This window comes from Schistocerca nitens, chromosome 2 (genome assembly GCF_023898315.1).
Source record: "Schistocerca nitens isolate TAMUIC-IGC-003100 chromosome 2, iqSchNite1.1, whole genome shotgun sequence".
In the NCBI taxonomy this organism is placed as follows: domain Eukaryota; kingdom Metazoa; phylum Arthropoda; class Insecta; order Orthoptera; family Acrididae; genus Schistocerca; species Schistocerca nitens.
The window spans coordinates 473,392,168-473,405,681 of NC_064615.1; the positions used below are offsets into that span (position 1 = coordinate 473,392,168).

At 45.0% G+C, this 13,514-nt stretch overlaps 1 pseudogene; it reads left to right on the forward strand.

Moving 5' to 3' along the window:
- The first annotated feature begins 10,766 nt into the window (after window positions 1-10,766).
- Window positions 10,767-10,884, forward strand: LOC126238183 (5S ribosomal RNA; annotated as a pseudogene).
- The last annotated feature ends 2,630 nt before the right edge of the window (window positions 10,885-13,514 follow it).

A 13,514-nucleotide genomic window follows, 5' to 3' on the forward strand; every position in this document is an offset into this window, starting at 1 on the left:
TATCTGTATACTCAGAAAACTTCAATCGCGGTATTAGTACTTCCGTCTCCTACTCCTTTGAACATTGATGCTTCCTGACTAATCTCTTGAACTGTAACGTGCTCTTCATCACTACTACACTGTCATCTGCGTCCTCCTCTGCTCCTGGATACGCCTTACAATCCAGTATCTGATTTCTGAATCTCTGCCTTACCATTATGTAATCTAACTGAAATCTTCCCGTATCTCCCGGTCTTTTCCAAGTATACCTCCTCATCTTGAGACTCTGGAACAGACTGTTCACTATTACTGTCTTCAATTTATTACAGAACTCAATTCGTCTTTTACCTCCTTCATTCATTGTACCAATCCTATATTCTCCCGCAACCCTTTCTTCTACATCTTCCCCCACAACTCCCTTCCAATCTCCCTTGAATAGTAGATATTCATCTGCCTTTACGTACTAAATGACTAGTTCAGTATCGCCGTATACTATCTCTATCTCTTCATCGTCGGCTTGCGACGTCGGCATGTATACCTGAAGTATCGCTGTCGATGTTGGTTTGCTGTCGATTCTGACTAGAATAACCCTATCACTGAACTGTTCGCAGCGACTCACTCTCTGTTCTACCTTCCTATTCATGAAGGATCGTAACTCCGTAATGCCATTTTCTGCTGCTGTTGATATTACCCTTCATTCGTCTCAGAAAACCACGGTTTCTTTTAATTTCACTTCACCGACCACCACAATATCTAGATTGTGCCTAAGTATTTCCCTTTTTTTATTTTCTAACTTCCCTATCACATTCAAACTTATGACATTTTACTCCCCGACTCACATAAAGTTATCTTTTCGTTAGCTATTCTGTCTGTTCCTTACGGTTACCTGTTCATTGGAAGTCCCTTCTGTAGATATGAATGAGGGACTATTCCAGAATCTTTGGCTAACGGAGAGTTCATCGTGACACTTTTTCAGTTACATGTCACATGTCCTGTGGATACACATAATGTGTCTTGAATGCTGTGCTTTCCATTGCTTTCTGCAACCTTATGCCGTTGATCATTGCTGATTCTTCCGCCTTTAGGGGTAGTTTTCCAACCAAGGGCAAGAGAGTGCCCTGAACCTCTGTCCGCTCTTCCGCCTTGTTTGACAAGGCCGTTGACTGAAGGAGACTGACTTCTTATTCCGGAAGTTTTCAGCCGCCATGGTTTTTATTCTAAATTTAGCGTTGACGGGATTCAAACACGGGACCGAGGAAGTTTTCATAACTAATTTTAGATGCTACCCTTTGGCCACACAAAGAGCTACTAGTTTACTGTACAATAGACACACCTCAGGCAATAAATGCATACATGCAACTTTCCTGCTTTTCTGAGGCGTGTATCGATGGCGGCGAATGCAGAATGATGTGGAGTGCATCCGTTTGGTCAGTGTTCTGTTTAAAATCTAACAGTAGCTCTTCCACTGCATTCCTCTTTGCCATATGCAAGTACCATATATGCAAGCAGCTGTGTACTAGTACATGTCGCGTTGCTTTCAACAACGTTACTGCACTTGGAGTACACCCAAGGTCCGCAGTCAGATGCACACAACGGCTGCGTGGAAGAATGTACTACGGTCGCAGGTTCGAATCCTGCCTCGGGCATGGATGTGTGTGATGTCCTTAGGTTAGTTAGGTTTAATTAGTTCTACGTTCTAGGCGACTGATGACCTCAGAACTTAAGTTGCATAGTGCTCAGAGACATTTGAATCATTTTTGGAAGAATGTAGCGCAGTGGCAGAAATGTTATTAGGCTCCGGTCGTCCACCAGCAGTATACGGATGGTTAAACGGTTGCATTCCTTCCGTATTCAGACACCAAGGCGAATTTGTACAAACTGTCACAACCGCTCGTACTCAGACTTTGCCACTCTCCAGCACCCAAGCAGTGTGTTACAAGATATGAGTCCCTTCAACAAAACCGATCAGTTTGCCTTTTCAAAAAACAACCTACAAAACGTTTTAGGTTTTTCATTAGGACATCTTGTATATTTGTGTAACATATGGCACTCCAATAGGTCAGTATAATCAAGCATGTTTTTAATACAACGTTGTGTCAAACTTTCCAAGCAATCGGTGAATAGTTTTCGGAAATATACCATTTTCAACAAACGAACATCTTCATTTTCATTTGTATATATACTGATGGAAAAAATGGTATCACCAAAAAAGAGGCCGGCCGCGGTGGTCTCGCGGTTCTAGGCGCTCAGTCCGGAGCCGCGCGGCTGCTACGGTCGCAGGTTCGAATCCTGCCTTGGGCATGGATGTGTGTGATGTCCTTAGGTTAGTTAGGTTCAATTAATTCTAAGTTCTGGGGGACTGGTGACCACAGATGTTAAGTCCCATAGTGCTCAGAGCCATTTTGAACCAAAAGGGAGTGATGCGACATAAACGGAAGTTGGTAGGCGTTTTCCTACATTAGAAAGACGATATCTATTCCTATTTCCCGCCATTCGTAAAACAGTGTGTCTAGTTGCGTCACTACGAATATTCAAATCAGGTTTGCTTTAAATGCGCGATTTAACAGTCGTAAGCGTTATTTACGTTTGAGACTGGACGTAGTGGGTTGATCTTACTCAAGAATGCCTTTAAGGCAACCAAGAGACCATCAACGACACATCTTGAATGAGGCAGTGAAATGCGATTATGAGAAGCTAGAAGCTCGACGTCCCTTCTGCAATATTGCAGAAAGACTTACCAGGAATATAGTCATAGTAGACGACTGCTGGCAGTGGTGGTCAAGAGAATGAACGATCGCAAAAAGACCGGGCTCAGGACCGCCACGTGGCACTACCAAGAGGGAAGAGCAGCGTGTTCGGCATATGGCAGCAGTTTGCACCACAGCGAAAAAAAGAACTGTTACTAATCGGTTACTTCAAGGACAGCTCCGAAACAGACGCCCTGTAGCGTGCATTTTACAGACCCCAAACCTCCACCATCTGCGACTTCAGTGGGGTCAAGCGAGAGATTATTGGAGGACAGTGTGGAGGTCTGTTGTGTTTTCTGATGAAAACTTGTTCGCCTCAGTGCCAGTGGCGGCCATTTGTTGGTTAGGAGGAGGCCAATTGGGGTCGTGCAACCAACATGTCTGCGCGTTAGACACACTGGGCCTACACCTGGAGTTATGGTCTGGGGTGTAATTTTGTATGACGGCAGGAGCAGTCTCGTAGTTATCCCACATACGCTGATGCAAATCTGTACGTCAGTCTGGTGATTCGACCAGTTGGACAACAATTCGTGAAGAGAATTCTAGGGGTGGCTGCTACAACCCAATATGCTATTACAGAATGTCAAGCTGTTACCTTTGACTGCTCGATCACCAGATCTGTCTCCAATGGAGCACATATAGGACATCATCGGACGAGAACTCCAGCAACATCCACAAACAGCATTAAGCGTTCCTGTATTGACCGATCAAGGGCAACAGCCAGTTATTAATGTACTAGCATTCACACTAGCAATACCTTATCTGACTCTTACAGTTACCTGTGGTTTGTAAAATTAATCACTTAAATATGTTACCTAGATAAACGCATTCCCGAAATTTCATTACACTAGGTTAATTATTTTTGGGTGCTGTGATTTTCTCCGTCAGTGTAAAAACACACCTAACTGCGTAGTATTCATTCACTTTGATGAAACTGATATATTCTAAGATTCATTCCCTCCGAACAACTCACAAACGATTACAGTGCGTCTGTTTGGATGGAAGGTATACAAACTGGACAATGGACTGTAAGCGCCGGAGCCGCGGAATGCTCACCGAACACAAACTGGAGTTAGCAATATGGTGAGCAGCATGCGTGTGCATGCACTCAAACGTTGGACCACTGTCTCGTTCTCTGCGTCCAAGTCTTCATTGTAATGTCTACTGTGACACTTGGTTGACAACCCGATCCAACAGCTTCTGTGGCCTACGACCGAATCTTACTCATTAACTTAGTATCTGCCCAAACATCTTCTCCGCCTCTTCAGTATGTTTCTCCCGAAACCACTCCATATCAAGTATTATCGAAATCTAAAAGGATTAGTAATAATGCATCAGCGCCTCCGTACTCCAATCGGAGAATTCTCCTTTCTCTCTACTGGCTCCCTCCACAAGACGGGCAAATTTTCCACCTCATATCCCATAGCTATACATGACAAGAAACAGGTGCTCACTTCTCCCAAACAGGAAACTGTATTTTCAAGTATGTATGTGTGTATCGCAGCTTGGCGAGAGACCACATTGATTCAAACAAAAAAATCCAAGAGCCGTCCCGCAACACTCTGTCGCACGTCGTGCCCTGCGGCCAATGTCAGCCTCTGTGTCGAAATGTTTGTCACGATCCTAGCAGATATTGATCTCGGCAAGAAGATCCACAGGAAACATCAACTGGATACCTGGAGATTTAGAGAAATGCTCAAGCTCCAGGGCCGTTGCGACTCGGCTAACGACATTGTAAAAATTTAGTCTAGAGTCTCTGGGACGATACACTGAGGCCCGCTAAGAGCCTTTCTCTTCACGAAGATGGGTGACCCCACGCTGATCTGCATGTACCTGCCAGCATAAGCTCCACTGGGTGAAGGTCTACATAATCGTAGTCCCATCACGAGCAATTTCTCCATGCAGTAAGCTATTAATGAACTTAGTACTGAACTTTTTCAACACTCATTAATAAGTATTTTATTGATCGCAGTGTCATCAGATTTCGATATTAGAACCCTGACTACATTTGCCTTCATGAACTGACTAAATAAAGTGAAAGAAAGACAAGCCCAAAGGATGTGACACCATTCACGATTGGTCACTCTTGTTTCAATTACACACTCCTCTCAATGCACTATTAAATACCTTCCGTCTTAATTTTACAGATTCCTGTCTCTCGACTCTTTCAGTATACGTTCAGTCGACAGACTCTGGCCCATCACTGGTGTCACGCACTCGCTATTTACTAGCGTTGTCGGAAGGCCACGACAGTGCTCTGTCTGGTGGAAAACGTGGGGGACTACAGAAAGTTCTAGAACCTAAAGCTCATTAGCTGGCGTCTGTCACATATAAGTGTGGTACACATCAGCAATTGGACGGTATGCAGATAGTCCCCATCGGAATAGTAACATTGAGGCCGAGGACATGAACTTGTCTAAAGATTTGACGGTCCTAACTGGAGATTTTAGAGGAAGTTATTATGTGTAGAATGAATTTGTACCTCATGCTGAAGCAAGCCGCAATTTTACTTGCATTACGCGAAAAGGTAGAACATTTGGAAGGAATGGTACGGTTACCAGTGAAGCATTTGTTAACAGAGTCTGGCGATATGTTTAATCCACGTGGAACTTTACGAGTGACTCTGTTGACATAACATGGAATCCAAAATGGGAATTAACTGTCTGCATATACATGTATGGGGTTTTAGGGAAATAAGTGCAGTTCTTTTTATAAATGACTGTGGATACTATACACAACAATATTACATAACTACTTACTTCATTTGCAATATAATAGGTGTAGTTATTAGAAGTAGTATGTCTTCGGGTTGGTTAGTACCCCCAAGTACAGGACGTAAGAGCTAGCCAATAATGACTATTATCCTCTTGGTTACAGGTCAGGTGTTGAAGCGCAGACACGTCGACACAGAATATTTAATCAATACTGACAGGCATAATCAACTTAGTGATGCAGTTACGACTGTGTAGAAAGCATCAGCCAGTTGATTTGCAGGAAGACTGTTGAATGCAGAGAAAAAGTAACTATCACACTTAAGTCAGACACCAATGATCACAGTATCTGCACTAATCACTTACACCCCTAAACCTTGTGTGTGTGTGTGTCTGTGTGTGTGTGTGTGTGTGTGTGTGTGTGTGTGTGTGTGTGTGTGTGTGTGTGTTTGTACGAACAAGAGACCTTATAGAATTTGGAAATATTTATATGTCTGCATACAGGTAGAGGGAAGTTGGGTATTACGACCATAGTAAGTGTAGTGGACTGTTAAGGCAGCCAGTCCACAGTGAAGTAGCCGAAAGGGCACGCGTCAACTCACGCCGTCTGGCGTTAAGTCTGGAACAGGATTCGTAATGAATGTGATAAAGAAAAGAACGTAGCTACTAGAACACTTAACTTTTATATCGTCCTTTGGTATACAGCATTCTTGATGATACAAGTGAGACTCTTTAGATTCATGAAGTAACTAATGGCGCCTTGCTAGGTCGTAGCCATTAACTTAGCTGAAGGCTATTCTAACTGTCTTTCGGCAATTGAGAGAAAGGCTTCGTCAGTGTAGTCGCTAGCAACGTCGTCGTACAACTGGAGCGAGTGCTAGTACGTCTCTCGAGACCTGCCTTGTGGTGGCGCTCGGTCTGCGATCCTGACAGTGGCGACACGCGGGTCCGACATGTACTAATGGACCGCGGCCGATTTAAGCTACCACCTAGCAAGTGTGGTGTCTGGCAGTGACACCACAGTAAGGTTTGGCGATTTCTCTAGCTAAGCTGCAAAGTCTAATGTCACAGGGTGTACAGTTAGACTGTCCTCCTATTTCCCTTATTTTTTTCAGTCTCGTGAAAGGGAAACACCTAAATAATCAGTATATGGAAAAATGTCCGACTGATCATTGTGGCAGAACGAATAGGCTAAAAACCATGTTTATATTTGATAAAGTGTATTAACAGTACAAACTATATGTTGAGGCTAAAAATTTAATTACATTTTGTAATTCTCATTTTTTCCTGAAAAATTCATTATTACCAAAGAGAAAAAATATATTAAAGTGAGTCATAAAGTGTTAGATAAATTTTTCGCACAAACAATCATTTTCGTTCTCACCAATAGCCGTGCAATGTTCTTGAGTCCATGCTGCACATCTTTGGCATTTCACCTCAAACTTCATGCAGGAAATCATTTGCGGAGATCACCAGTACAGCCCTTTACAGCAGTTGGCTCCCTACAAAATTCTGAGGTAGATTATTCGTGTCGGCTAGTTAAAGCCCTGCACAGCTCACGTGCTTAAGTATCATGTCAATAATCTTCTCGTAAACAGTATGAGATGGTCCTAAATTTCCTTTTCTTATTTTCAGCTAAAACGCGCTAAATTCCTCCAAATACCTTCTTGCTGGCAGTAGCACGTAGATATTTCTTCACAACTGCACCAGTTTCGAAAGCAGTGCCTTCCCTCATTGCCTATGATTTGTGCTTATATTTGTACACCTTCTACGCATGGAAAAAACAAATGATTTTTTAAAATTTAATGGGAAATAATTTTATTGTTATTAGCTAATTATGATACTTATTATTAATCACTTAAATTACTATTATTTATTATGATTCACCGTGTATGATAGTTACATTAAACTTTTGTTCAAATAAATAAGGGTAAAAATGAGAGGCAGAAAATCTTGTTTCTGGGAAGCCTCGCCACGGAGCCCGCCCAGCTGCCATTCAGCAGAAGTTATCGTTACGTGGTTAGCGATATCCTCCGATAAAACGATCGTCGACGGGGAATTTGTCGTTAAGGAACCACTCTTTCTGCACAATTATATTAGATAAATGTAACTTGTTATATAAATTTCTAATAATTATTGAAGCGAGAAATTACTATAGATCAGGTCTCAGCAACACAAAAAGTAACAGCGACACAACGCGATATGGACTCACAAATTGAAATGGCAATCATGTCCTCGTTGGCCATTATGTCCGATCGTCCCTGTGCGTGTTTCGATTTTAGCTGCACATTCATTACGGAGTGTTTCCGTTGGTCTGAGACGTGTCGTAGGTAAATGTGTATATGTAGTTGGTGCACAGACGCCCCCTCTGGGAGAGGGGAGAAGGTTGCTAAAAATACCAGCAAGCAGTGTGTTGGGCTTCGTGTGATCTGTATTGGCTTAGGGAGGAGCGTGGACAACCGGTAACGTAGTCGCACCTGCTAGAATATGTTTTAACGTAAATGAGTGTAAGAGGAGAATGGTGCGTAAACTGTTTCATGTGGGTTTGAGCCTTGTTAAAGGACAATGCCTGCAGGAGCTTAGAGCAGTCCTGTGAACGTTCCAATCGTCCACAATTTATAGCAGATTTGACTGTGGAGTAGATCGTTGTTTGAACGCAGAAAATTTTGTGAGTCTACATAATTTGATAGCTATACCAACCTGCGATTATTTCTCTCGTACGACTTTATAGACCGTGCATAACCGTTGAGGAGAAGGTCGGACTAGGATTCGCGATAACACGTAACCAGTGAAATTCTCATATGCTTCGCTTCGGTAGTCTCATCTTGTCAACGAAGTTAGTGTGCAAGTAGTTTCTGGTGAAAGTCCAGAATATCGCGGCTACGATCAGAGCCGCATACGCTGGTGTTGTTTATATGCACCAGGGCGCAGTGCCTTTGAGGGCTGACTGATGTTGCAGAAGCAAACAGCGGAGGAAAGCCAATAAACTGGCCTGCGGAAGTGACGCTGGTGACGTGGCGCCCGGCACAGTAACGGCGGGGAGCCGCCGGACGTTATTAGACGCAGGCTGCAGGTGTAACGCTGCAGAAGCGTACAGCTGCGCGGCCTACCTGCACAGCTGCGAAATATTGAACCTGAGAATATTATGAGCTGTGCTGCTTCTGTGCACCATTACAGCAGCATCCGACAAATGTAACTTTTACGAGCGATATTCCAAGATCGAATCTTGGAAATACAAGACCACGCTTAGAAAGAAAGTTCTCTGCTGAAACATTTACTACCGAAGCTCCATTTAGAGTAAAAATGAGTGCGTTGGTGCCCGCCGGTGTGGCCGAGCGGTACTAGGCGCTTCAGTCTGGAACCGCGCGACCGCTACGGTCGCAGGTTCGAATCCTGCCTCGGGCATGGATGTGTGTGATGTCCTTAGGTTATGTAGGTTTAAGTAACTTCCTGCAGATTAAAACTGTGTGCCCGACCGAGACACGAACTCGGGACCTTTGCCTTTCGCGGGCAAGTGATCTACCACCTGAGCTACCGAAGCACGACTCACGCCCGGTACTCACAGCTTTACTTCTGCCAGTATCTCGTCTCCTACCTTACAAACTTTACAGAAGCTCTCCTGCGAAGCTTGCAGAACTAGCACTCCTGAAAGTAAGGATATTGCGGAGACATGGCTTAGCCACAGCCTGGGGGTGTTTCCAGAATGAGATTTTCACTCTGCAGCGGAGTGTGCGCTGATATGAAACTTCCTGGCAGATTAAAAATGTGTGCCCGACCGAGACACGAACTCGGGACCCTTGCCTTTGGCGGGCAAGTGCTCTACCATCTGAGCTACCGAAGCACGACTCACGCCCGGTACTCACAGCTTTACTTCTGTCAGTATCTCGTCTCCTACCTTCCAAACTTTACAGAAGATCTCCTGCGAACCTTGCAGAACTAGCACTCCTGAAAGAAAGGATATTGCGGAGACATGGCTTAGCCACAGCCTGGGGGTTGTTTCCAGAATGAGATTTTCACTCTGCAGCGGAGTGTGCGCTGATATGAAACTTCCTGGCAGATTAAAACTGTGTGCTCGACCGAGACTCGAACTCGGGACCTTTGCCTTTCGCGGGCAAGTGCTCTGCTAGGAAGCTTCATATCAGCGCACACTCCGCTGCAGAGTGAAAATCTTATTCAGGTTTAAGTAGTTCTAAGTCCTAGAGGACTGCTGACCTTAGAAATTAATTCCCATAGTGCCCAGAGCCATTTGAACCACTATGAGACAGAAGTGGGTCTGCGACAAGATGTTTGATTGGACCTCACCTCCAGATATAAAAATCAAAATTTTAGTTGTAAGCAACATCTGACACAGTTTAAAACTAATTCGGGGAATTTTGGAAATACACAAAAATACTTTTTAGCGTGAAATATAGAATAAATATATTTTATTAGTAAACAATAAATATTTGTACACTAACGCTATTTCCGCTATCGTACTATACTTTGCATGAGATGTTTCCAGAGGAATTCGAGCGAATTAACAGTTGCTTATGGCACAGTAGTTCGAATCAGTGTGGACGGTGGTATACACATGTGTATCGCCGAGACACTACTAATAGCAGTAAAGTTCGGTTTTATGCAGTGTTATTCTGTAAAGCACAGCCTGTAAACATTTGAGGGTATTCTGCAGATTGTGAGTTGTGATTGCATTGTATTTGGAAAGCAGACGCCTCCAAAAAATGTCGCGAAACGTTCCGAGTCAGAGCAGAAATTGTTTATGGACGTGAATCGTAATAGATATTCTTAATTTTCTGATTTCATAGAAGACGTGAACATAGAAGTTACTTATCAATTGCAGTGCCTGCAGCTACCAACGCTCATCACTCGGATTTTAGATGCTTTTGGTTCAGTGGTTATTCTTATAATGGAAACAATGGACTAATGACGTAAGGTCAAAAAATACCTTCTGTTAAATTTGTTTACTTAGTTTCGGGTATTGAACAGCATAATTTTTTATCTATGAAAGGGTGAAAAGATAGGCTTACTAACAACAGAACTGACAGTGAAAATTAAATTTCACACACATTTTCGCTCAGAATTAGAATTTGTTGCGGCAGGTAGCAAATTATATTACATTTCCAAATATGTTTGCAATTTTACATACACACTGTTGGAAAAAAGTAGTACACCCTTTTTTACATTTACAATTCACTCAATATGTATTGTTGCAACAGTGCATATGGGGCACATGAAATGATTGCATTTACAGGTCAATAGTACAAGCGGTTCTTAGGCACCAGGTATCTACCGAAGCTGAAACACGAAATCAGTAAGTGGTATAGCGTCTATGGGGAACGGCCTTGCCGCAGTGGATACACCGGTTCCCGTGAGATCACCGAAGTTAAGCGCTGTCGGGCGTGGTCGGCACTTGGATGGGTGACCGTCCAGGCCGCCATGCGCTGTTGACATTTTTCGGGTTTTACACAGACTCGTGATGCCAGTTGAGGAGCTACTCGACCGAATAGTTGCGGCTTCGGTCAAGAATATCATCATAACGACCGGGAGAGCGGTGTGCTGACCCCACGCCCCTCCTATCCGCATCCTCTACTGAGGATGACACGGCGGACGGATGGTCCCGGTAGGCCACTCCTTGCCGGAAGACGGAGTGCTATAGCCTCTATGGGTGGCAATACAGGTTTTGCCTGTGGCTTCCTGTCGATCGTAGAGATGCGGAATAATGTCCTGGGATACGTTATGACTCCACTGTTCGACCTGTTCACGTAGATATTTGAGAATTTTTGGTTGACGAGTCACACGAGTCACTACTCATCCCATCATATCCCACAAATGCTCGGATAGAGACAAATCCGGTGATCGTGATGGCTAGGGAAGTTGCTGCACATTTTGCAGAGCAAGTTGAGTTTCATGGACAGTGTGTGGGCGCCGATACCCTGTTGAAATAATACATGACCTTCCCGTTGCAAGAACGTCAAAGGAACGGCTATAATAACATTCTGTACGTATCGAGCGCTCGTTAGCGTCCCCTCCAGAAACACCAAAGTTGAAAGAAAGATGTAGTTTGTTGCACCGCAGACAGTAATGCCTAGGATGGGGCCAGTGCGTCTTGGACGAATGCACTCTACTAGACAGCTCTTACCAGGTTTATGTCTTACGCACGAAAGACCATCACTCGAGTGCAGGCAGTATCTTCTTTCTTGGCTGAAGACCACTGTGCGCCATTCCATACACGTCTGGGCCCACTATTCCTTTTATCTGTGCTGTCGTAGCCGTACGAGTAGCCACTGCTACTCTTACAATTGCCGATCCTCACGGGCGCCTGCTCGATGGACTCCCAGAACTTTGTCTATGTGTGTGAGATTGTTCATATGACCACTGATACTAGCATCGTTGCACTACTGACGCGGTACATCCTAAATGTGTGGCAATTTTCCGAAAGGACCATGCCGCCATTTGAAAGGCCACAATCTGACCCTTTGAAACTCACTCAGATAGCTGTAGGAAGCACGAATGCGTTTATGTGGCACGGTTGCTTGCTTGCTTCACACTGTTGCGGCCACATATAATAAGCGTTGCTTCATGCACTGGAGAATGGCAAAACAGAGACACGCTGGCGACGAAAGTGTTGCGAAGTAGGCGGGCACAGATAGCCTTGCTGACAGCAGCAGTTTACCAACAGCCTGATGCAAGGACGCACACAGACAGAGCGCTGAGCGAAGCCTGGAGAGTGCTGGGAAAGGGGATGTGAGGCCAGCGCGCTACGTTATGCTGCAATATACTGCGGGAGTAATAACAAAAAGCTACCACCGGGGGTAAAAAAGATAGCGGAGCACAGGCAGCAACAGACAGAAGCCATTAGGAAGCAGTTCGGATCTGAGGACGGACGTGGTCCATGTCTGAATGTTCAATCTTCGTAGGTCACGAGTCCGGAAGTCTGTTCCAGCTCGCAGGAGTCATCTGTTCGCCGCCAGATGCCAGCTTCTGCTCTGGAGGTCGGCCCGAGTTCGGTCGGTACCATGGCTGACTAACTACAGCGAGAACTTCCAGCAGGACCGACCGCAGCGCGGTCTTGGTCACAGGCGCCACCGGGGACTGACGCCTGGGCTTCACGGCAACCCAGCGCTACAGCGCGTGGTCCGTCCATGACGGGACCTCACGGACATCGCGACTGATGGCTTCCCAGCCGCGGGTACAGCGAGCGTCGGCAGCTGACCTCACGGCGACGAGTTCATCTCAACCACAGGGCATCCTGGCTTCAGCAGAGCACTGGTGGCCTGAGGCCCCCGAGTGTGATCAGCGGTGCACGTTGCACGCATTGTCGGAGAATCCACACAGCAGCAGCCAGGTGGAGGGATCTGTAGGGCTGGGCAGCGACGACGAGGGAGAAATTGTAAAGTAAGTTCAATAAATAACTGTAAAACTCCGCGCCGTCTCATTCTTTGGCGCAGCCACTGTGTCTGCTGCTAACGAGTGGTGCAGAAGTCGTAACAAGTGGTGTCAAGCGCACCCACGCCACGACTTTGACCAGCACCGTGCAGAGCAACCGAGAAACACCGAATTGGGTGAGTATAGCAACTGCCTTCTCTCTATGTTTTCTGTGTAGCTAGACATGTCGAGGGTAACGTTAAGGGATGTGAGAGTGTCATTTGAAAGGCCTAGCAGCTCTGTAGACTTATAGCAGTTTCGTGGGAATGATAGTCACGTTAACTTAGTACCATCTAAATGTGTAGTGTGTGGTTTAACAGATCACGTCGCTCCTTGAGATAAATTTGTACCAAGCGCTTGTGATGTGTACGGCTTCTATGGTCATGTAACGGGGTAATGTGGTAAGTCTAGATGGCTTGCCATTAGGAATTAACTTGCTTCTGGGTAATACAGTTTGAGTTTTGTCAGGTGAGGTATACCACACGGAAAATACCAGAGACACGTGCAACCGGGACAAGTGATGCCATAGTCGCATTGACCGGGCAAGTTAAGAAACTGATTGAAGAAATAAGTTGCAAAAGCAGCACATGCAGAGGATTGAGCAACAATTGTGGCAAAATACTCAGTCTGGATCGGGAAGCGATAGTGTAGAATG